This window comes from Camelus ferus, chromosome 17 (assembly GCF_009834535.1).
Source record: "Camelus ferus isolate YT-003-E chromosome 17, BCGSAC_Cfer_1.0, whole genome shotgun sequence".
Lineage (NCBI taxonomy): Eukaryota > Metazoa > Chordata > Mammalia > Artiodactyla > Camelidae > Camelus > Camelus ferus.
In genome coordinates this window covers 43,172,979-43,196,539 of record NC_045712.1, presented here as the reverse complement: position 1 = coordinate 43,196,539, position 23,561 = coordinate 43,172,979, and the positions used below count along the sequence as shown (strand labels likewise).

The window sequence follows — 23,561 nt, the reverse complement described above, 5'->3', positions numbered from 1 at the left end:
TTCAAACATGGGCAAAGGACTTGAATAGATATTTCTCCAAAGAAGATACACCGACAGCCAACAAACACGTGAAAAGATACTCAGCATCACAAATCATTAGGGAAATGCAAATCAAAACCACAGTGAGGTAGCACCTCACACCCATCAGAATGGCTATTATATAAAAAAGATAGAAAATAACAAATATGTCAAGGATGCAGAGATACTGGAACCCCTATACACTGTAAAATGGTGCAGTTGCTATGGAAAAGGGCATGGCAATTCTTCAAAAAAAATTAAACATAGAATTACTATATGATCCAGCAATTCCACTTATGGGTATATACTCAAAAGAAATGAAAGCAGGAATTCAAACAGATATACACTTGCATTCATAGCAGCATTATTCACAATAGCCAGGGGAGTGGGAAGGGACAGACTGGGATTTCAAAATGTAGAATAGATAAACAAGATTGTACTATATAGCACAGGGAAATATATATAAAATCTTGTGGTAGCTCACAGCGAAAAAAACAAGTGATAATGAATATGTGTATGTTCATGTATAACTGACAAATTGTGCTCTACACTGGAATTTGACACAACATTGTAAAATGACTATAACTCAATAAAAAATGTTTAAAATTAAAAAAATTAAAAATAAAAATAGAGTGTCAATAATTCATGAAGATAGTTCACAAATGAGTGACATGTCAGATACAATGTCCTAATGAATTATTTCATATGTTAATGTCATCTGAAAATAAGCTCTGTAAAACCCATAATTTCTATTTCTTGTTATTTCTTTATTTATACCAAGATTATATCAAAGAATGCCTTTGAACAATATTATATGAATAATATTCACTATGAATGATTGTGCAAATAAATAAAGTTCACTACATATATGGATTTGTAAAGTAGTTGTTAAGTCCTAGAAACAAGAGAATACACATGATTGCTACACACAGATATTATATTTTTTAAAAAGATGCCTAGCTACTAACTGTGAAAAGAGCAGACTAGATTTAAACTAGAACAATGTTTTAGTTTCATTTCCATAGACCCAAGTCTGTATGTGTTTATTTGAATGCACATTCAAATATTAATAACATGTAACATCAAATATTAAAAAAAAAGAACAATAGCCAAAAGATGGAAGCAACCCAAATGTCCATCACTAGATGAATGGATAAACAAAATGTTTTATATACACACACACACACACACACACACACACACAATGAAATAGTATTCCACCTTGGAAAGGAGTGAAATTCTCATACATGCTACAACATGGATGAACTTTGAGGACATTATGCTAAGGGAAATAAACTAGTTTTAAAAGACAAATACTACCTGATTCCACTTACGAGGTACCTAGAGTAGTCAAATTCACAGGGACAGAAGACAGAATAGTGGTTACCAACGGCTGGGGGGAATGAGGAGTTATTGTTTAATAGGCACAGAGTTTCCATTTGAGAGGATGAAAAAGTTCTGGAGGTAGATGGTGGTGATGGTGGCACAACAATGTGAATGTAGTTAATGCCACTAAGTTGTACACTTAAAAATGTTGAAAATGGTATATTTTATGTCATGTATATTTTGCCACCAAAAAAAAAAAACCTTTAGATATAGGTAGCAAAGGGTAAATACAGTAAGACAGGAGGACAGTGACCCTCTCATTATCTTAACTGTTCATTTAGACATAGTGATATCCATGGAGGAGGAAAAAAAATCTAAAATAAAAAATCGAAAATAGAATTTTGTTTTTCTATTTTTAGTCCTATAATCCTTAGACCACTTAAATGGAGTACTTTTTTTTAATAGCAACAACCTGTATGCTTACTAATTATACCATAATTATACAATAAACAAGACAATAAGTTACAATAAATACAATAATTACATTGTTATTGTAAATGGCTAAACCATTTAACAGAGAAATATTTTAACATCTAATCCTCTGCCCACAGCCTACTCTATTTAATTGAGAAATCAGAGTCAAAAGATTGCTTCTAGATGTTAAAATGTTTCTACTGAGGAAAGTGGGAGATGTAGAAAGAATAACAAAGTGATCAGAACAAGCAACTTAAAAGTTAAATTCATTTCCTAAAGCAGGTGAAGATATTTTACATCAAAACCAGTTAAAATTTTGGTATTTCATAATGAAGGAAAACTAAGATATAGAAGGTTCAAATTGAAAACAATGGGGAAATGAACTGATTTTTTAAGAAGAGTTTTAATAATCTACTTTTGAGAAAATAAAAACACCTGACAAGCCCTTGCACTCCAAGATTTTCCCAGCCTCTTTTCCGCTCTTGCTCCTCTGCTCTGTTCTAATCTCATTCTGTTTTTGGAGGAGGAAAGGGACATAGTAAGATAAGAGAAATAAAACAGATAATAGAAATAAAGAGAGAAAAATACTCAGTTATTTTTCCTCCTCACACTGAGTACTAAATACATCATCATCATCAAATGCTAAGGGCAAGGAAAAATCAAATTTCCTGGAGTGCCAACCTAATCTAAAGCAAAAGAAAGGAAACCATCTGTAGCTTTGGCATCCATAAATTAAGTCTGTATACCGAATTCTTCAAACTCCACTCTATACACTCCACTCTAATACTAGGCTGCAGATAAATATGGTGACATGAACCTTGGTCAAAAGAATGAAGTACTAAGCTCTTTAACAGCTTTCTAGCTAAGAAGTGAGTCAGTTAAAGAACTTTAAACTCAAGCACTTTATTTACTACTCATAGGAAACACCAAAGTTTTCATGAAAAAGCACATGGTACAGGAAGGCAGCTATGCTGGGAGACGGTATCTGGCAATAACCAAGAGTTTAAAGAGATAACCTCCTGATATTACACGTGATACTGTACAGTTCAATAAGAAGAAGAGAATGAGGATCTGGGAAGAAGCTAATTTCTCAGTATGAACTCAGAATAATCCTGCAAAACAGCCCATCATTCCTGCTGTCCTTTTGATCCCAGTGACAAGTGTGAAGGTCTCTGGACTAGACTATTTTCAACTAGGGGCACGGCCTCCCCATGTGGGTAACAATAATGTTTTTTCCCTGTTGTAAAACATTTGACTGATCCTTGCCAAATACTCTCAGAACCAGACATGACATCAATACTGGTACAATCCTGTGCTCCTCCTCATGCACATTTTTCTAAAACACTCTCCTTGTTAGTTTTCCTCAATCACACTCACTCCTTAAAAAAAAAAAAGGAAGACAAAAAACTGGATCCTAGGATATGCATGCAAAGCACAATTTCACCCCAATACTTAGGCTTAATCTTCGGAAGGTAAATGTCCTTTATCAACTCCCTCTTCCGTGGTTGCCACCTTTCCTAAACCGCAGGCTTTCCTGACTTGTAGTGGTGCCAAGACAGATTATGGTTATGTGGTAGGTTCTGTCAGGCGAGCTTTGACAAGGCCTCAAAATAGACCCTGGGCACCGGCCAGGGAAACTGCCACTCACAAGTTCCAATTTCATCCTCATGTATGAGTCCCTAAGCACTTTTTTTTCCTTCTAGTCTCTCTCATTTTAAAAGGGCAAAGATTCCTGAACCTCCTCCTGGTCAGTATAACACTGAAATTAAAAATTTAAACCTCCTTCATTCTGCTCACAAACACTCTGCATAATAAAGACTGAATTTGGACCTACCTTCTGCCTTGAGAAATTAATCCATCAATAGCACTCTGGTTTGCAAAAGGATTTTTTGGATCTCAAACTCCACAGAGGTTTATTTTAATGAATTAATTGGGATATGGAAGATAAAGGAAGAGAGAGATGAGCTATTTATTTCCCATGTGACTAATAATATAGCAGCAGAATTCTGCAGGGCAAGAAGAGAAACTATACAATACAATGGTTTAATTGATATTGGTCATAAAATCCTGAAACAATCAAGCTACTACAAAATGCACTCATTTAACTAGTATTATCAAATATAAATGAAGTAGTTCATCTATAATAGCAGTCTTCAAGGTACAGTATTTTTACCCTTACCAGTACAAATAAAACTACCTAGCTGTCACTCAAAAACGTTTAAAATTGCCTTATAAAATACACTTGTATCATATTTTTAATTGCAAGTAGGATAAAGATTATAAAGTAACTAAATGCTTTTTTCTCCTTCTACAAGGTTAAGAAAAAAAATTAACTTCTACTATAAAATAAATCCTAACATAGGACTGAAATACATTTTTTAAATTTCACAATTAAAGCCTCTAATTTGCAATCACACTTTCAGAAATATATTCCATATACATACTTCCACACTAGTGCAAAGACATATATTGGGCTGTTCATTATGGCAGTGTTAGCAGAAAGCTAAAAATGACCTAAATATCTGTTAATAGGGAATCTTAAAATAAATTATGTAAAATGAACAAGTTATGGTTACACCAGGCAGGATGGACATTTGTGCTAATATAGAATGATCTCTAAGGCATATTAAGGGTAAGAATGAAAGGTACAGGATGTTTCTCCCTAACATACGTATGTGGATTACATATGTCAGAGAAAATCCAGAGAGGGATACACAGGAAACCATTAACAGTGGTTGCTTGGCTTATGGAGGGTGTGGGGGAATGCTAGAAGTTTATTGTGGAAAGGAAACTTCCTTTTCACCATATTACATCTTTTTAAATGTGTTACCAATTTTGAAAAGTCCCACAAACATGTACTGAAGCCATGAAGTAGGCATTCTTCTGTGTGTGCCTTTTCTTCCCTCTTCACCACTTGTATCTGATCAACTGCTCGTCCTACCGCTGGACCAAAACAAAAGCCTACATATTGAGCAAATCTCAGACCTTCGCCAAGAAATAGAGTTCTCTCTCCATCCCCCCACCAAAAGAAAGAAAGAAAGAATGGAACAAATGAAAAAGTATTAACCTACAACAAAACCAGTTTGCAGCCTTATGTTTGATTCCTTTTAAGTCTGGCTTAATTCACTGCAGGCCAAACAGTTTTTAAAGTGAAAGTACAATGTGCAACACAAAAAAAATCATTTCTAACAGTGTCATCTATTGTCTTATGGGGGAAAATGGAGAAAAAGGCAAAGTTATTTTACTCACAGGGTAAATTTTGCTCAATTCCTTCCTTCTGAAGTTTTTAAAGTTAAGTTTTGAATGATGGTCATAAAGTCTTTATTTGCAAACTGGATAAGGTGGTACATTTTTCCACTTAAAGGACCATCTCTCCATTCAAATTCTCCAGTGAGAAAGCAACTATCTAAAAGGAAAAGACTATGAGATAGCGTCCACTTTGTGGGTGCAATGGAAAGTGCTTCTATGGTGAGGACAGAAGGATTTTATTTCCTCTAAAATGATCCTCATCAACATTGCCAGTACGCTGCAGGGAGAAATTTTTTTTTCTATATATTATCAATTCTGTTCCTTTTCACACTAGGAGCAGAGTAAACAATTCACAAAGAGCTTTGTAAGATATGCCTCCCTCCCTCTCATTTCTAGTAAAGATCTGTTTTTGTTTTCACTTTGAGAGAAAAGGAATCTACTTTGCCAAATATATTCTCCATATCACTTTTTTCCTTCATCATGAAGTTACGTAAATCCTGATCTAAGAAGGATTCTCTTGCATATCCAGCCATCAAAACTGTCAGTTCAGGTGGTTTCCACAAGGGATTTTCCAAAAGGGGAATCTCTGTTTACTGGGAACTGAAACTCTTAAGTCACTACTAGCTGGACAAAAATCAAAAGCAACATTTAGGAACGCTCTGAATATAAGAATGGATATCCAAGGAAATGAGACACCAAAATTCAGTCAAAGAATAAAGGAATTTAGTAAGCAAGACCAACAGAATAAACTCACCATTACTTGACAACTGATAACTAAAGTTCTTTATAAATCAAAATCAAGGTTAAAAATAAGCTCAATTCCAAAACGAAGAAGAAAACAAGGCTAAGAGTATCAAGAACTCTGTGATTCAAAGTCATTTTGCATAACAACACTTGAAAAGCCAAACACGATCAAATTACATTTCAGCAATGAAAAGTTATTTCTAGTTTTAAATGAATTCATTCCAGTAATGAATCGCTACTTCAATACACACTTTCCTCTATAATACAATTTAAATATGAACTCAGTGTAGTCTCATTCCACATTTTTAAGGATAGATTTTGCAAAATGGGTAAGGCCTTCCACTCAAAAGACTGCTTCATGTACCACAGATTCTTTATTGAACTTTTTTCCTTCCTTAATGATGGTAGCTCTCCTTTTCACTGACACTTAGTTTGTTTCTAGACATTTATCTTTCTTCATTTATCCTCCTACGTCTGACAAAAAAATGGGTAAAATCACAACAACCCGCTTAGGAACTAACAAACTCTCAAATCCAACCACTTTGCCAAAGTTCACTTTTTATTTCCTTACCATACTTAGTGACAATAAATATCCAGCAATGAACCTAAGAAAGCATTAATACAACACTTTCCATGAGTGAAGGCATCTAATTAAACAGGCAGTAACAAACTTCTAGCTTCCCTCTATTCCAATTTTAAGATCCATATCAATGATTCACAAAGTGAGTGACCTAACTTCCTAAATGAATCACACTTTCCGAAATTGTTACCCTACTGGGTATAATACTGGGTCATCATCTCTACAGATGTGTTAAACAGAACATGATGTTGCTTAAAACGAGGTTAATTCTGCAAGATCTTCAAACCACAGTAAATCTCAAGTCCCTGCGAACTAACTCTTACCTGTTACACTTTGCATTCTCCAACAACTGCACCTTTCCCTACAGATTCATCACTTAAAATGATATTTTGAAATAATGTTATTTCAAACTCTGATTAAGAACTGATCCATCCACACCCTGCTCTCCGTCTTTCTAGTTTCATTACTGCATCCACATTCTCTTCCCATTGTGAGACCATAAAAATGTAATGGGCACTGTTATCCTAATATACATCTTTTTAATCAATGAACCTACTCTACAGTTTTTCTGTTTACTGCAGAAATGCTGAATCATTAAATGGAAACAGCAAAAACGAGCTCAAATAGTTGAAGTTTAGGATACAGTATTTCCCTAGCCAGGTCGCCGCAGCCTCATATTTGTATCTCCCACGGTGGAAAAAGTAGAGGAAACACTTGAACTTTTTTCCCTCCGAAGAAAGAAAAAGAGATGGGTTTCCTCAGGTCCTCCTGCTTCCTGCTGGATATCGACAGGCAAGAGAAGCAGGCCCGGCTGGAGCTATGTAATTTAACAATCTGGGTGTGAATAACACCTTGTATTAGTCAAGCATTAACCCTGACACTCCTAGCAAACGCCTGTTATGCCCGCGCTTCAGTTCGGGTCAAGGAGGAAGGGAAAAAAAAATTCCATAAAAATGCTACGCCCTCCACCGGTCTGACACCTTTCTCCAGGGTGCCGGTCCGAGGACAGAACCGAGGGAGTGCCGCCGCGTTCGGGAAGAAGGAGCCTCGAGCACCCGAAGCGGAGGGTCAGCGGCCCAATTTCATTTCTCCCACAATAGAGGAACGGCTTCTCCTCTGGCGGACAGAGGGTGGGCGTTGGAGCCCGGGAGTGATGCCGGAGGACGCTGCAGGCAGGGGGCGAGCCCGACCCCGGGGCCCGCCGAGGGCCCGGCCCCCAGCAGGGGTCGGCGACAGCGCGGACCTCGCCAGGCTGCAGAGGCCGGGAAGGGGGTCCCGCTCCCTGCTCTCCCCCGGGCCAGAGGGAGGAGCGGCCCTTACCTGTCTCCGGGCGCGGGCTGTGGCTGCGGCGCCGCCCGGGAAGGGCCGGAGAGCGGCTCGCCGGCCCGGGGCTCGCCGGCCCGGAGCCCGCCGGGGCGAAGGGCGAGGGGCGCGGAGGGCGGACTCGGTCCCGGGTCCCCGGCCAGGCAGACCGGGCTGGACGTGGCGGATCCCGGCGCCGGCGGCCGGTCAGTCAGTCACGCCGGTGTCCCCTCAGCGCCGCGGCTGAGACAGCGGGAACCGGCCCCCGGGAGGAGCCGCAGCCCGAAAGGCAGGCGGCGGAGGCGGAGGCGGAGGAGGGGCGGGGCCACAGGGTCGGCGACCCTCTCACCCGGAAGCAGTTGTGGGCGCGGCGGCGCGCGCGGCGGGACGGGTTTGATTCGGGCAGGCTGAGGGCCAGGTGTACCCGGTTCTCCCGCGGCCAGCTGCGCGCTGCCCCGTGGGAAGAGTCCCCTGCCACCCTGTTCCCACACCGCGGGCTGCCAGACCGCGCCGGAGGTGGGGGCGGAGGCCAGGGCAGCCTCGAGTGGCTCCTCCGGGCCCGCGAGGCCTGCCCAGCCCTTCCGCCCCCAGGACAGGGACCGAGAATGTAAATTGATGCGCGTGCCCGTTCAAGGCTGCACCTGTCCCGGTCACCTCTAAACTGTTCCGCCAAGTGGGCTTGGGTAAGTGGGCCCTAGTGGCAGCCAACGGCGGGTGAGCGGGTGTGGTTGAAATGCTTGAAAGCCTTATTTCTAAAATACATACGCATGATTTTGAAATGATTTCCGGAGAAGAATGCTGGGGCGAGGGGGGAGGAATATAGAGTCCGTTAAATATCAGATAGACACGGACCTGTCATAAATTCCGAAATATCTGTCGAGATCCACCAGGTTCAAGGCACTGGAGAAATACCAGGGTCCTGCTCTTGGATAAGATTGTCTTCTAGTGGGGTAGACAGATTCAGGCAAACAAGTTAATGACAGATTGTGGTAAGGCTTCGCAGGAAATGCACATAGGTGATGAGAGATTACGTGAGCGAGACCTCTTCGGCAGGACAGGATGGTTAGAGAAGACCTCTAGAGGGATAGTTGAGCAGCCTCCTGAGAAAAAGGCACGAAATACACTTCGACACAACTTTACATCTAAAGACTATAGGTTCCAGAACTTGAATAAGCCCACGGATTCCATGTTAAGACCCCGTCTCTAAAGCGTTCTAAGGGCTGTTTCTGTGCTGCCCACTCCTGCGATTTCAGAAAGCTTGCTAACCCCTTTGGAGTTGATGAGGGCTGGGGTATGGCACTGCAAGGGGAGGTTCAAGGCATGAATGACGCAACTTTGGTCTCTAGGTGGTGAGATATCGACAGATGCTTCATTGCAGGGAGAGTTATCAGACCATTAGCCTTGAAAGACAACTTCTTTAACCTTTCACTGTTTCCCTTCTGTGTCATCTTTCTCAGACCATGAGCAAACACTAACACTATGGCTTTTACCTGCGATCAAGAGGAACTTAATCTTCCTGAACGATCATACTATGTTATGATCTGAATAAAGCATTAATGACATGTTTTGCTGAATCAGTTAAAGGTAAAATAAAAAGCAGACTTGCAAGAGAGAACTTGTTCAGGTACCTGAATAATACCAATAAATCCAATAATGTTTATTAAGTATTAGTTTATATAACTGCATAATTAATGGAGATTGTTTGGATATCAGGATTCCATTCTCTTGCTTTTTTTTTTTCTCCTTAGCCACTTGTTTTGGCTCATACCAAACAAACAGAAAGAAAGAGTGTGCTGTGTCTTCTAAGAAAACTGGGAGGGTAGTCACACTTAGTGAGTACCTACTATTTGCACAGCATTGTGCCAGGCACTTAAATATATTATCCCTTTCAGTACTAGGACCAACTTTGAGATGTGAGAATTATTGTACCCATTTTAGTAACAAAGACATTGAGATTCAGAGAAATTATGACTTGCCTAAGGTAACAAACTAGTTGCAGAAAGAATCAGAATTTGAACTCAAGTCTTTCTGGCCCTAATCCCCCTTTTACTTCATGCCATGTGGCTGTACTTTAATATTTAAGAGGAAAATATAAATGAGTGTCCAGCCTAGCAGATTTCTATGTTGCTCTTACAATTTTATGATGAAACTACTTTAAGGTAAAATGGTATGAGGCAACTTTGGAATTTCTCTGTGTTTTTACTTCTCCCATTATTGGATATTTGCCATCTGTTGCTAAAAAAACTATTCCACTTGTTTTATGAGTTCATGATGTCATGTGTCTTTTGAATGCTCCCAAGACTGTTGTAAAGTATGATGCTAACGTCTTGTCATTGCAAGGAGATCCTGACGAAATGCATCACTATGAGTTGTTTCACAAGTGGCCTTTCCCTGCACAGTAAGTGCTTGCTTTCTGCCAAAAATATGTGTTCTCAGATCTTTATGGAATATTCTGACATGTGAATGCCTCCAGGTCTGGGTGGGCTGGCTGCTCTAGGGACATATTAATAGAAAAAGGAAAAGTCTGAAAGTGTTTATACAGTTTTGAGGATTCATACATTTTAGTTCATTTCATATCAGATCCTTCACATTTTTCTTTGATGATGTCAAGAAATAAAAATTTTCCTTTCTCAAGAGCAAACACCCATTTTTGTGGTCTTCACAAAATTAACTTCATTTTGTAAACACAATACTATGTTTCACTAGTTCAGACATTAAAAAGAGGATGCTACTTTTCAGAGCCCATTATTTTTATTAGTAAAATGTGTGTGTGGCACACTTTGGAAGCATTTTATAAATTTTGGTTAACTCCTTACAAACCCTTGGAAACCTAGCAAAGCAGCAGCCTTTGACTATGAATGTTTGCTTTAAGTTCTCTTTCCAAAAATACTTTCTTATCTAGATTTACTGTTTTTTCTTGCCGTCCTTTTTTTTTTTTTTTTCCAGAAATAGTTACAGACTCACAAGAAGTTACAAAAATAGTACAGAGAGGTCCTGCATACTCTTTACCCAGTTTCTTTTGGCAGCATCTTACATACCTAAAATACATTATTAAAACTAAGAAATTGACATCTTGCTCTCTTTAGATTTTTAGTTTCTTTTTATGTGTTATATCAAAAAAATAAAAAAAAATCATCATTTTGCAGCAATTCATTTCTATTATATTTGGCTCTTCTCCTTTTCCTAAATTAGTAAATGACAGTATCAATAAGCTTGCCATGATGTTTGTAAGGAATTACAAGTTCACTAAAAAAAAAATTCTGTGGGTCAGCACACTTAAATGTGATTTATTTGTAAGATTTTTGCTTTTTTTTTTTTTTTTGCTTACACTGTTCCATGTCATCCTGCCCTAATAAATCTATCAATTTGTACAACCTGTGTATGTGTGTGTTTTAATGCATTCTCTGACCACTGGAATGTTTTCAAAGAGATGGCTGTTAAAGTAAAAGAAAATAAATGCAAAGCTCCTCATTTGACGGAAAAATAAAATCTAAACATCTAACTATCCAAATGAGAATGACATGATCTGTTGGTTTGGAAGCCATATCTCACTTATGGCTAATTCTGGCTCCATATGGATTCTCCTAGCCAGAGCAGCTCACCCTTTACTCCATCAGAGAGCAAACGAAGGAAAGAGAAGTATAATTTACTTTCTTCAGTCTTAGTGGTGAGGAAAGGTTGATGAGAGGGGAGAATTGGGGGTTTCATGTAGGTATCAATTATGTGTAAATGCCTAATCACAGATAATCAAGTGATGGCTCTTCTATATTGCATATTCACTGTAAATGAGTAATCAAACAGCCTTCCTATTACAGCTAATTTTGCAAACTTACTCATCTACTGTGTACCAGGCACCCAGTTAGGCACTAGTAACATAGCAATACAACAGGATATATTTTTTAAATGAGTATTAAGCCCTTACTATGTGCCAGATACTTCCTAGATGCTAGGGATTCAATGAGAAATCAAAAGAAAGCTGTGTTTCCTACTCTTATGAAGCTGGTAAGGGAGATAAATGATCTCACAGGACTAACTTTATAATCCTAATAGGTATTCCTAAGGGTAGGTATGTGGTGTGTGAGGGGATAAAAGTGGAACTCAACCTAATCGGAATTATCAGAAATGACTTCTAGCAGGAGATGCTCTAAGCCAAGATTTATAACTGCCTCAGAATACACTCGGTGCAGAAGTGGGGGAAGAGCAAGGAAGAACATAAAGACCTCATGATGGGACAAGCAGAGTCCCAGGGACTAAAAGGAAATGAGGGAGATAACATGAGATGAGCCTAGAGAACTAAGCCCCTTCCCCCAACCCCCGCAGGGCCTTACAGACTTAGTAAGGATCCTTATCTTTGTTTTGAAGGCAATGCAAACAAATTGAAAGGTTTGTGATACGGGTGACATGATCAGACTTTGTATTTTTAAACCATCACTCTGGCTTCAGTGTAAAGAATTCATTCTTTATTTAAATAAATACATCCTAAGTGCCCACTAGGCCAAGTACTGGTCTGTGCACTGAGTACACAGCAGTGGACAAAATGGGCAGACTCCCTGTCTCTGAGGACCTTACAGACAATACACAAATCATACATAAGAAAGTGAGAAGCACTATCAAAAATATTGGAACCCAACAACGTTGTAAATCAACTGTACTTAAAAAAATTTTTTTTGATTTACAAAAAGAATATCAGAACCCAGGTAAGAGTAAAAGGGTAGGGTGCTCTTGCTACTTTATTAGCTTGAACCATATGAAAGTACTGATCTTTGTTTGTTTTTTTTTTACCTCAGAACAATATTAAGTTCATGTGGTACAGCCTGGTAGGATGACACTAGAGTAACGTTGTCCAACCTGATACTTGAAGAGTCAGAGAAGACATTTAGTGAGATGATCCAAAGGGAAAAGCGGCCATGCAAATATGTGGGGAGAGAGCATCCCAAGTGAAGGGACAGCAGGTGCAAAGGCCGTGAAGCAAAAATGTACTCACCCTGTTGGAGGATCAGCGAGGAGGCCAGTGTGGCTGAAGAGTCATGGACAAGAGGGAAGAATGGTTGTAGGGACCAGAGCAAGCTGGGTCTGGTAGACAGAGGTAAGAAATTGGCTTTTCCTCTTTGAATGTTGAGGAATTTTCAGCAGAGGAGCTACACAATCTGTCATCTTTAAAAGGGCTGTTCTGTTAATGGTAGATTCTAGGTACTGAGTGTACAGATGGATCACTGTAAGATCTTTCAACTTTGCTATATGTTTTAAATGTTTCCTAATAAAATGAGAAGGTGGTTTCAGCAGCTGGATTGTCTAATAGACTTTAGGGGGCAAGAGTGAGATCAAGAAGACCAGTATTGCAATAACTCAGATAGTAGTGGTGCTAGAAGTGGTTAGATTACAAATAAATTTTAAAGACAGAGCCAGCAAGATTTGCTTGTGGAATGGATTCAAGATGTGAGGGGGAAAGATAATGCTTAAGGTTTTAGACCTGATTAACTGGAAAGATGAAGTTGCCATCTAATGAAATTTGGAAGGCAGTGTATACAAACAGGTTTGGAGGATGAGACTTTTGGGGCAGGGTGAGTTTGTGATGCCTGTTAGACATCTAAGTAGATATATCAAGTAGGCAATTGATTCTACAAACCAATAATTCAGAGGAAACTTCCAGGTAAGAAATACAAATGTGTGAATCCACCTAAAGATTCGGATACAAAGTTCAGTGCCTTGAGAATTAAATGGGAATACTCATTTGCTTTAGCCTAAAGCCTCTTACTCATGCTTTTGCCCTAGGCTCGTTTTGTTTGTAGTTATCAGTTACTTTAGATTGCCATTCAGAATATTTAGATGCATTACTGTCTACAATTCACTTGCATTCTAAAGGGGTTTTTTTTAAACACCTCTATTGTGGTATGGTTCCTATACAGTAAACCACATATATTTCAGATGTACAATTTGATGAATTTTGATCGATGTATACACACATGAAGCCACCACCACAATCAAGATAGCTAATATTTCCGTCACTCCCCAAGAGGTGCAATTTTCAAATTCCCAGTTTACCCCTTCCCACCCCCTTTAACCCCTGGTAATCATAAGTTTGTTCTCTATGGCTGTGAGTCTGTTTCTGTTTTGGAGATAAGTTCATTTGTGTCCTTTTTTTTAGATTCCACATATAAGTGATATCATATGGTTTTTTTCTTTCTCTTTCTGGCTTCACTTAGTATGACAATCTCAAGGTCCATCCATGTTGCTGCAAATGGCATTATTTCATTCTTTTTAATGGCTGGGTAGTATTCCATTTGTGTGTGTGTGTGTGTGTGTGTGTGTGTGTGTGTATGTGTGTGTACACTCATCACATGTTTTTATCCTGTCATCTGTCAATGGACTTTTGGGTTGTTTCCATGTCTTGGCTATTGTAAATAGTGCTGCTGTGAACATTGGGGTTCATGTGTCTTTTTAAATTATATTTTTCTCTAGGTATATGCCCACAAGTGGTAAGTTTTAGTTTTTTGAGGAATTTCCATACTGTCCTCCATAGTGGCTGCACCAATTTGCATTCCCACCAACACTGTAGGAGGGTTCCTTTTTCTCCATACCCTCTCCAGCATTTTTCATTTGTAGACTTTTAAATGATGCCCATTCTGACTGGTATGAGGTGATATCTCATTATAGTTTTGATTTGCATTTCTCTAACAATTAGTGATGTTGAGCATCTTTTCATGTGCTTGTTGGCCATCTGTATGTTTTCTTTGGAGAGATGTCTTTTTAGGTCTTCTACCCATTTTTTGGTTAGGTTGTTTATTTTTTTGATATTAAGGTGTGTGAACTGTTTGTATATTTTAGAAATTAGACCTTTGTCAGTTGCATCATTTGCAAATATTTTCTCCCATTCTGTAGACTGTCTTTTCATTTTGTTGATGGTATCCTTAGCTATGTAAAAGCTTTTAAATTTTATTAGATCCCATCTGTTTATTTTTGCTTTTATTTCCATTACTGTAGGAGCTGATTCAAAAAATATATTGCTGTGATTTATGTCCAAGAGTGTTCTGCCAGGTCTTGTATTTTTTATTGTTGGTCATGTCTTCCCAAGCAGATAATAACATTTCTTGAGAAAAGATCTATTTTCTTTTATACACTCCACAGTGCCATATCCCTAGACATTTTACAAGGCTCATATAATAAAATAAATTATTCAAATGTAGAGTTTGTTGTTGTTACAAAGAATCAATTTTCTTATAAATATTTAATTTGGACACTTGTTGCTGTCCTGTGAAAATAAGGGTAGAGTTAGAATTTTCAGTCTGTTGCCACTCATGCCCATTTTCAGGTCACACAAATAAAAGAGAGCTTTCTTTGGGGGAAGGGGGCTCAGCTCTCCTCCTAATTATTAGCTTTATACTCAGACTTCATGTGATAGCAGGACAGTTCCCAACAACTTCAAGTCGCCATCCACCCCAGTCCAAGTCCAAAAAAAAAGCGATCCTTCCCAATGGTCCTTGGTTCACCAGTTGAACCAACATGGATTACCTGCCCATCCCTTAACAAATTACTGTACCTAGAAAATTCTGTGCTGTGACTGGCCAAATATGAGTCATATGCTTCACCTCTGGTTCACCCAAAGAGCATGGACTATAGAAGAGGAGTGGTTCCCGGAAGAAAAAAAGTAGGTCACTGTCACCAAAATAAGAAAATGAATACTGATGGTCAAAAAACAATACATACTACACCTAGTAACTCAAAGACCTAAGCATTGTCCCCTCCTTAAGCTTTTTTTTAAAAAAAAGTCAGCAATGCTGTTGGCATTCACTTTTAATGTCTTCCCATTCTGTACACAATACTGCATTTCCCCCTGAATCGTGTCATGTATTCACTTGTCACTGATGAATGAACATGACCAAAAGCATATGCATGAATCTCAAAGTTAACCAGCTGGAAGGGTCAGTATTTTAGTACATCACTTTCCAGGATACTCCCACCTAGGTATTGCAGGTAATTTCTTGTCCTGCAATTCTTTCCTATTGTCAGTCTGCCTGAAACATATTTATTTGCCCTTAATACCCTGGGGGCAGGGTGGCTGCTAGCAAAGATGCTTGGGAAACCTCTGCAGAAGCAAGTGACAATGAATCAGCTCTAATTTATCTTATAGAAGGGCACTTACCTAGTATAGAATCTTGAAAGCAAAATGTATCTAGAGATACATCTTTTCTTTTCAGCTTCACCGTTTCCATTCCTTTCTATACTAACAGGTTACTTTGCCCACAAGATGTTTGACCTAACTTACGTGGCATTTTTAACATTTTAGTTCAAAATTTGCTGCAGTAAATAGATAAGTTTAGGATAAAGAGAATGTTGACTCTGTCTATTAGTCTGGAATTTGGGGCAGTTCCTCCACTTTGCTGCTTCCCTGGACACCAAACATAACATTCTCTGTCCTAGGACATGCTTCAAGTTGGTCATAAGACTGGCGGAAAATCAAAGCAAACTAAATGAATAGTTGTTGAAGTTAAGCTCACATCCTGGAGCTGTGTGTGCCATGGAATAGCCTGCTGTTATTAACAAGCACAGTTCTAATCAGAATCCCTGTTCTATGCTCCTGTTGATCAGAATTTCCTGTTTGGAAATTGGATTTCGGTCTGGTTACTTTTAAACATCCTATGGTAGAAGAAGGTGACATAGGATAGTGTTAACTATGTATTTAAATGTTAAAAGTATGTTACTAAACTATGTTCTAGATGATTACAACATTGTTAATATCAGACAGGGAGAATTACTGAAAGAGACACTCAAATGTTAACCTTAAGGAATGGAATTATCAGTGGTTTGATTGATTGTTTAGTTTTCAAAATATTCGTAGATGAAGTGTACTACATCTGTCTCAGATAAATTAATTTTTAAAGAAAAAATGGTTTATCATACCAATTCCCCAGAGTCAAAATATGCAACAGATACAACTGAAAAATAGATCTAATTATGATTCTCACTGCTCAAAACCATTGTAGATTTTTCTCTTGCTTGGCATACATCATTTGTTCTTTTATGTTTGAACAACCATGTCCTGGATGCTGGGAGTAAATGAACAATACAGATGAGGCTCCTGCCCTCCTAGAACAAACAAACAAAATAACTAACTAACTAACTAACTCTCTAGTGGAGCTACAACGACTAAGCTGACAGCAGATCCAGCATGTCACAGACAGTAACAGTTTCATGCATTCCCCATCAAAACACCTAACCCTCCTTTTACAGATTAAATTCTGGCCTTGGTACATCAGCTAACAAGCATGTTGAACTCTCACCCGGTGGCACTCACTGTTGGTCAGTGCTACAGTTTGAGCCTCATCCCCGTCCTTGTCCACATGGTAGTTTTCAATGATTAGAGCAGTGTTCAGTTATTTGGGTATGTACTTGCTCTTACTTTACAAAAATGAAAGTGCAGGTATTAGTTATAAGAAAGGTAGGTCTTTAAAAAAAAATAGGAAAAAAAAAGAAAGGTAGGTCTGGTGGGGAGGGTATAGAGCAGTGGTATAATGCATGCTTAGCATGGCTGAGGTCCTGGGTTCAATACCCAGTACCAGCACTTAAAATAAGTAAATAAATAAAACTAATTACTTCCTCCTACAAAAAAAAATTATATATATATATAAAGTGTATATATATAAAGTGTATATATATAAAGTGTACCTTATAAGTGTAATTTGAATGATATAAAGATGAAATCATTAAGTGGGCCAGAAGCAGTGAACCTCTAGCCTCAACCAGACAAGCAAACATTCCTGAAATGAAGGCCAGTAAACTGAGTGAAGAAAAGAAGACAATCAGAGAACAAGCACAGAGTCCTGGAAATACTCATTGTTGAATCTGGTAGCTAAACATTATAGGTATGTTTAAAGATTTTGGTCTTTTTAGCTTTGTAGGAAAGAGTTTTTCCTAAAACAAAGTTTGTTGTTTGATTTTTAGATATATTTGCAGGTATGTTTTATGTTGGAAAGTTGGAAACCACCTGTGGTGGCTCGCCATTGTGTATAGAACATATTCTAAATCATTTATCACATCAGTGATGTTAACATCCACAAGTTTATAGCAATACTAAGAAAGAACTTGAAAGTCACCTACAAGTTGCAATAGTAAGTTGCTAAATTATACATTAAAGGCAATTAGTAAAGAAAGAGGAAGAATAAACATTTTTTCTGCCTTTCTTGTACAAAAGTTTGGAGTAGCCAAAGAGTTGTTAAGGAAAAGTTTTTTTGTATAAAATATTTCCAACTGCTAAATGTAAAAGGAATGATTAACAAATCATTATTTTGGAAACTCAGAGAAAAATACAGATTGTAGTAACAATCATCAATGGCTGCTAAAACGACTTAAATGAAAGATTGATGGATCACTAAGAGTTGAACAGTCACACATCATACACATCCCAAAGTGGTGCAATTGAAAAGGTACTGAATCACCTGTGAGGTATTTTTGCCACTCCCCAAGATATTTTCAGTTTGAATCCAAACAAGCCTATAAACATAATTATCAGTTTATAAGGAAAAGGGAGAATGAACAATATAGGAAAGTGTCAAACACCACCAAGAAGATACAATCAAGCTATCCCAAAGCGTGGAAAGTTCTACAGGTCATATGACAGGATTCCGTCAACAAATAAATTACCATAATAAGTCAAAAGATATTTAAGACACTTAACAATCAAATCTAGTATGTGGGTGTTGATTTGACAGATCAATTATAAACAGACTTTTTGAGACAGTGGGGGAAATTCTATCAAAGACTAGATATTAGATGATATTAAGGAATTATTATTACTTTAACAGTTAAATAATTTTTTCAGTGTCATAATGATATTGTCACAAGCATATGTGTGGTTGTGTTTTTGAAAAGTCTTTTGTCTATTACAGACATTTAATGACTAGTTTAAGGATGAAATTCTATGATATCCAGGACTGTCATTAAAATACTCTAGAGGATAGCGGGGAAGTAGCAGGACAGATGAAACAAGATTGGGCAAGTGTCGATAAGTGTTAAAGCTGAGTGGTGGGTGTATGCAAGAGGTGGGGTATAATTCTGTATTCTCTATTTTATGTGTGTGTTTTAAATTTGCCATAATAGGAAGTTAAAATTTAAATCAATACATACATACATACATATATATATATATATATGCATAATAAAAGCTTTAGGGCAGTTTATTTCTGTACCTGACTTGTTCCCTGGGGAAGAGACTGAGTGAATGAATCCAGAGAACTGTAGTACTGGGATCCCTGAGCCAGTTAGTGTGGGTGCACTTGCCCAAATGTGTAATCCCAAGGAAAGGAGCATCTTCCTTTTCTGTGGAACAATGAGGGGAAATGCACCTGTAACAGGCACAGTGAGGAGAGGGAGCTCAATCCAAATCACTTCTTTCAGATGGCCTGTGAGTCCATAGGCAAGCGAAGGAGGGGAAGCTGAAGCTCTCCCTGACACCTAGAGCTGGGGTCTGAGTTGGAGTGTTATTATCTCAGACTGGGGCACAAGTATAAGATACAAGGACATGGCGCTCAAATCCTGTGGGTAGCAAGCTGACAAGAGCATTGCTTTCCAAGGGCAGAGCTTTGGACTGTTCCAGAGTCAGCAGTGACACTAGGCTCCCAGCTATTACAGCAGGTAGGGTAACAGCTTCCAGAGCCATCAGCCTGGAAGGCTGATCCCTGTGACTCCTCAACATAGGAGAAGGAAGTGGAGCCAGCAGAAGAGAAGGGGAGGTCTGTATTTCCCAACTGATCTGGACACGTGGGGCTTGCATTGGCAAACCAGAGACATCCATATGGTGAGGCATTGTGTGTTTATCTGCTGGTGAAGCAGGATTTACTCATTACCCAGTTCTTGAATTGCATGATTGTATCATTATATTACTTGGAAACAACTCTGACTATGATTTGGTGGTATGACCAAAATGTTCCTCCCACTCCCTTGTCTCTTGTGTAATCATGGGCAGGTCACCGTTCCCTTAAATTAGGATAATAATACCTTGCCTTTCTACCTCCAGGGTTGTTGTGTGGCTCTTAAGAGTTAATATATGGAACTATAATTTTTGTGAAGTAATCGATTGCTATTCAAACATAAGGCATCGTTATGACAGTTAGTGACTAGGTGATTTATATCTTTAAAGCCCCTTATTTTCATTGATTCTGCGCTAACAATAATGTTTAATTAGTATATTTCAAAGTTAGATAGTCAAGAAACAACTATAAAGAAGTTTAGCATATAGTATGATTTTTCTGCATTCTCTTACATTATGAAGTACTCCTGGAAATAAGAAAATCTTACCCAGTTAATACTTTATACTCATATCCTTGCATACATGTCTATCAATGCAGGAGACAAAAAAGTTGCTATGTATTCTATAAATAATGCTTATTATTTATAATCTCAATTTCATAAATCAGTATTTCCTCTGTTCAATAATGTATAGTCAACTGGGTAACTAGAGGAGGGTTTGGCAAACAATGGCCCATGGAACAAAGCTGGCCACCACTTTTTTTTGTATGGCCTGAAAACCAAGAATTGTTTTGACCTTTGGAAGTTTTTTTTTCTTTTTACTCAAAACAAGAATATTTTATGACACATGAAAATTATATGAAATTCAAATTTCAGTGTCCACTTTTATTAGGACACAGCCAGAACCATTCATTTATGTACTGTCTATGGCTACAATGATAGTTGAGTGGCTATGAGAGAGACTATATGGTTCACAAAGCCTAAAATATTTACTATCTGGCTCTTTACAGAAAAGTGTACCTATCCCGAGTAGAGGATTCAAAGGGACAGAAATTTAAAAAAAAATTTTTTTTTCTAGATGTCTAGCTATCTCTTAGGATAAATGAACCTGGGATACATGGACTCAAATTATAAATATGCAATAAAAGAAATTCACAGTTATGGTTTTAATATGCAGTTACTAATTTTGAGTTAACTAAGAAAAATGTATATAATAAGTAAAATATAAACAAATGGAATACAATTAAATCCTTAAATATATATTTCCATTTTGCTCAGTGTTGGTGGTGAAGTAAAGAGAATTGGGAGTAGTATATTTATTCTCTGATTAACATACAATAGAAACTGACTTTGGTAAGAGGAAAAGGGAGTTCATTGGAAAGAGGATTCTGGACTAGTTCCAAAATTGAGGGAAGAGCTAGAGACCATGACCTTTGGAAGGACAGCAAACTGGTGAGCTCCAGATCACCATCAGTAGAAGACCCTAGGCCCACTCTCAGGGCATTTCCCGAGACTTCAGGAGCCTTCCATTTGAATTTTGGGAGAAATAAATTGATGGACCCAGTTCATGGCCTGGGAGCCTGGGAGATGGAGTAATGTGAGAGGGAACTCCCTGGAATCCCTTGGTTGGAATGGAGAAGGAACAAAGAGGCGATAAGAATGAGAGAGGGATGCCAGGCAAACAAAAACCAGCAGATGTGGTCACGGGGAGCTTCTCAGGAAACACGGGCTTTAATCTCAACTTCAGCACCAAATGGGTAAATGTGAATGTCATCTCATTGGGCATCAGTTAGGGGTATTTCTATTTTACATTAGTATAAGAGGAGGGGCACAATTAGACCCACCTGCCATGAAACTATTCATTGGCCACAGTATATAAAATTGTTTCCCTCAGAAAAAAAATTTTTAAGTTAAAGAACCATATCTTCCAGAGGATCAAATTAAAGGATAATTGTGTAACCACTATCACCACTTCTATTCAACATTGCACTACAGTTTTCCAACACAATAAGTCAAAAGAGTAAAATAATAGGCATAAAGACTGTAAAGGAAGAAAAAAGTTACCATTTTTTACAGAAGGTATAATGGTATACATATAATATTCAAAAAATCTATTAATTTACAATTAATAAGTGAATTCAGCAATTTAGTGAGGAGGGTCAGTATACAAAATTTCATCTTATTTGTATACCAGCAACACAATAACCACAAAAATAAAATGAAATTTTAGAAATGGTACTATTTACAATAGCATCAAAAAACAACTGTGTAGGAATAAATATAATGAAAAAGGTGCAGCTAATTTCCTCAAAGTATCTATAGGTTAGTGCAATCTCGATGTAAATCCCAGAAGACTTTTTGTGTGTGTGGAAATTGATAAGCTGAGTCTAAAATATATAAAGAAAAGCAAAGGATGAAGAATAGCTGGGGCAATTTTGAGGAAGAGAAAGCTGGAAGGTCTTTGTCATCAGATATCACTATCTACCAGGGTGACCAACTGTTCTAGTTTGCCAGGCACTGAGGGGTTTTCTGAGATGTGATACTTTCAGTTTCAAAACATAGAAAGTTAGATATATCAAATCATTATGTTGTATACCTTAAACTAATACAGCATTACATGTCAATTATATCTCAGTAAAACTGTTGTGGGGGGGGAGGGGGTTTGACCAAAATGTACTGGGAAAACCAGGACAAATCAGTCACCCTAAGACTTAGTATAGAGCTGTAGTTATTAAGATGGTGTGATATTGGCAACGTATAAACAAATAAACCAATGAAAGAGAACAGAGTCCAGAAATAGGCCCATACATATTATATCATCTGATTATGACAGATGGCACAACAGTAGTCCATTTGGGAAAGGATGGTCTTTTCCATAAACAGTGCTGAATAATTGGCTATCCATAGGGGGTAAAAAAAAAAAATACCTCAACTTCTAACTCATGACACAAAAAATACATTCCAGATGAACTGTATTGCTAAATGTGAAAGGTAAAATAATAAAGCTTTTTGGAAAAACTACCTAGTCCACCATGATATGGACAAAGATTTCCTAAATAAGACACACAAAATGCTAAATATAAAGGAAAAATTGATAAATTGAACTAAATTAAATTTAACTGTATTCATTAAGAAGTGTCGTTCAGAAAAATGAAAAAGTAAGCAAGCCACAGAGAGGGGGAAGATATGTGTGATTTATTTATATATATAACATTAAATGTATGTAATATATATAATTATATTTATATTATTTCATTTAATAGTTTAATATAAATATTTAATGCTATTACATATAAATTTATATAATATATAATAAATATATTTTATATATAAATAATATGTATCTTCTCCCACTCTACATATGTGTATGTGTTTGTATGTTTGTGTATATGTGTGTATGTCTGTATACCTATGTCTATGCCTATCTATCTTATTTTTATATATATCATTTATTAGGCATATATCTGACAAAGGACTCATATACAGAATATATAAAGAATTCCCATAACACAGTAAGGAAAAGATACATAAAATGGTATTTGACTTCATTAGTCATCAGAGGGATGCAAATTAAAACCACTATGAGAGAATACTACTTGTCTACCAGAATAGCTAAAGTGAAAAAGACAGACAATGCTAAGTTCTGGTAAGGATGTGAGGTGACTAGAACCTTCATACGTTGCTAAAAGCAGGATCAGATATACAACCATTCTGATATGTTCTCTGGCAATGTCTACTAAAAAAAGCTGAACACATTTATACCCAATGACCTATGGAGTCCACTTCTGGGTATGGACCTAGACACCGAACATAAATCTTCCTTAAGGGGTTTAATACTGGGGTCACAAATTCAAACATGTACAGAGAGAAGTCGGGCAAGTAATATCAGTGGCTGAGCAGAAGGGCATTTTCAGTGGAGGTGATTTAAGTGGACACACTGGACACCCTTTGGTATAGCTGCTCTTCACTCTTCTGTTTGCTTTCCTCTGGAAACAGCCCCTGACCACGTCTAGACCTTCAGGTCCACCTCACCCCCCACCCTCTCTCAATGGCTGATTGCTCTTGGGTGCACACCTTACCCACACCAGGTGCCATGGATGCACATGGTGCTCTGCCCAGACCCCTT

The 23,561-nt window shown here is 37.9% G+C and overlaps 1 protein-coding gene and 1 long non-coding RNA gene across 22 annotated transcripts in view; one reads left to right on the top strand and one right to left on the bottom strand.

Annotated features, from left to right (window-relative positions):
* LRRFIP2 (LRR binding FLII interacting protein 2) overlaps positions 1-8,014 on the bottom strand; it is a 100,625-nt gene extending 92,611 nt beyond the window's left edge. For 10 of the 21 annotated variants that reach the window (XM_032459246.1, XM_032459255.1, XM_032459256.1 and 7 more), the window contains exon 1: positions 7,712-8,013. The gene's annotated coding sequence lies outside the window, so the exon portion shown is untranslated. Of the gene's footprint in view, positions 1-5,067; positions 5,087-7,711 lie in introns of those variants that run through there. The other 11 variants (XM_032459262.1, XM_032459264.1, XM_032459265.1 and 8 more) reach the window with 8 other exon arrangements.
* A 24-nt stretch (positions 8,015-8,038) lies between these two features.
* LOC116657275 overlaps positions 8,039-23,561 on the top strand; it is a 47,227-nt gene continuing 31,704 nt past the window's right edge. Inside the window, exon 1 of the long non-coding RNA XR_004312386.1 lies at positions 8,039-8,376. This is a non-coding gene — a long non-coding RNA (uncharacterized LOC116657275). The remainder of the gene's footprint in view (positions 8,377-23,561) is intronic.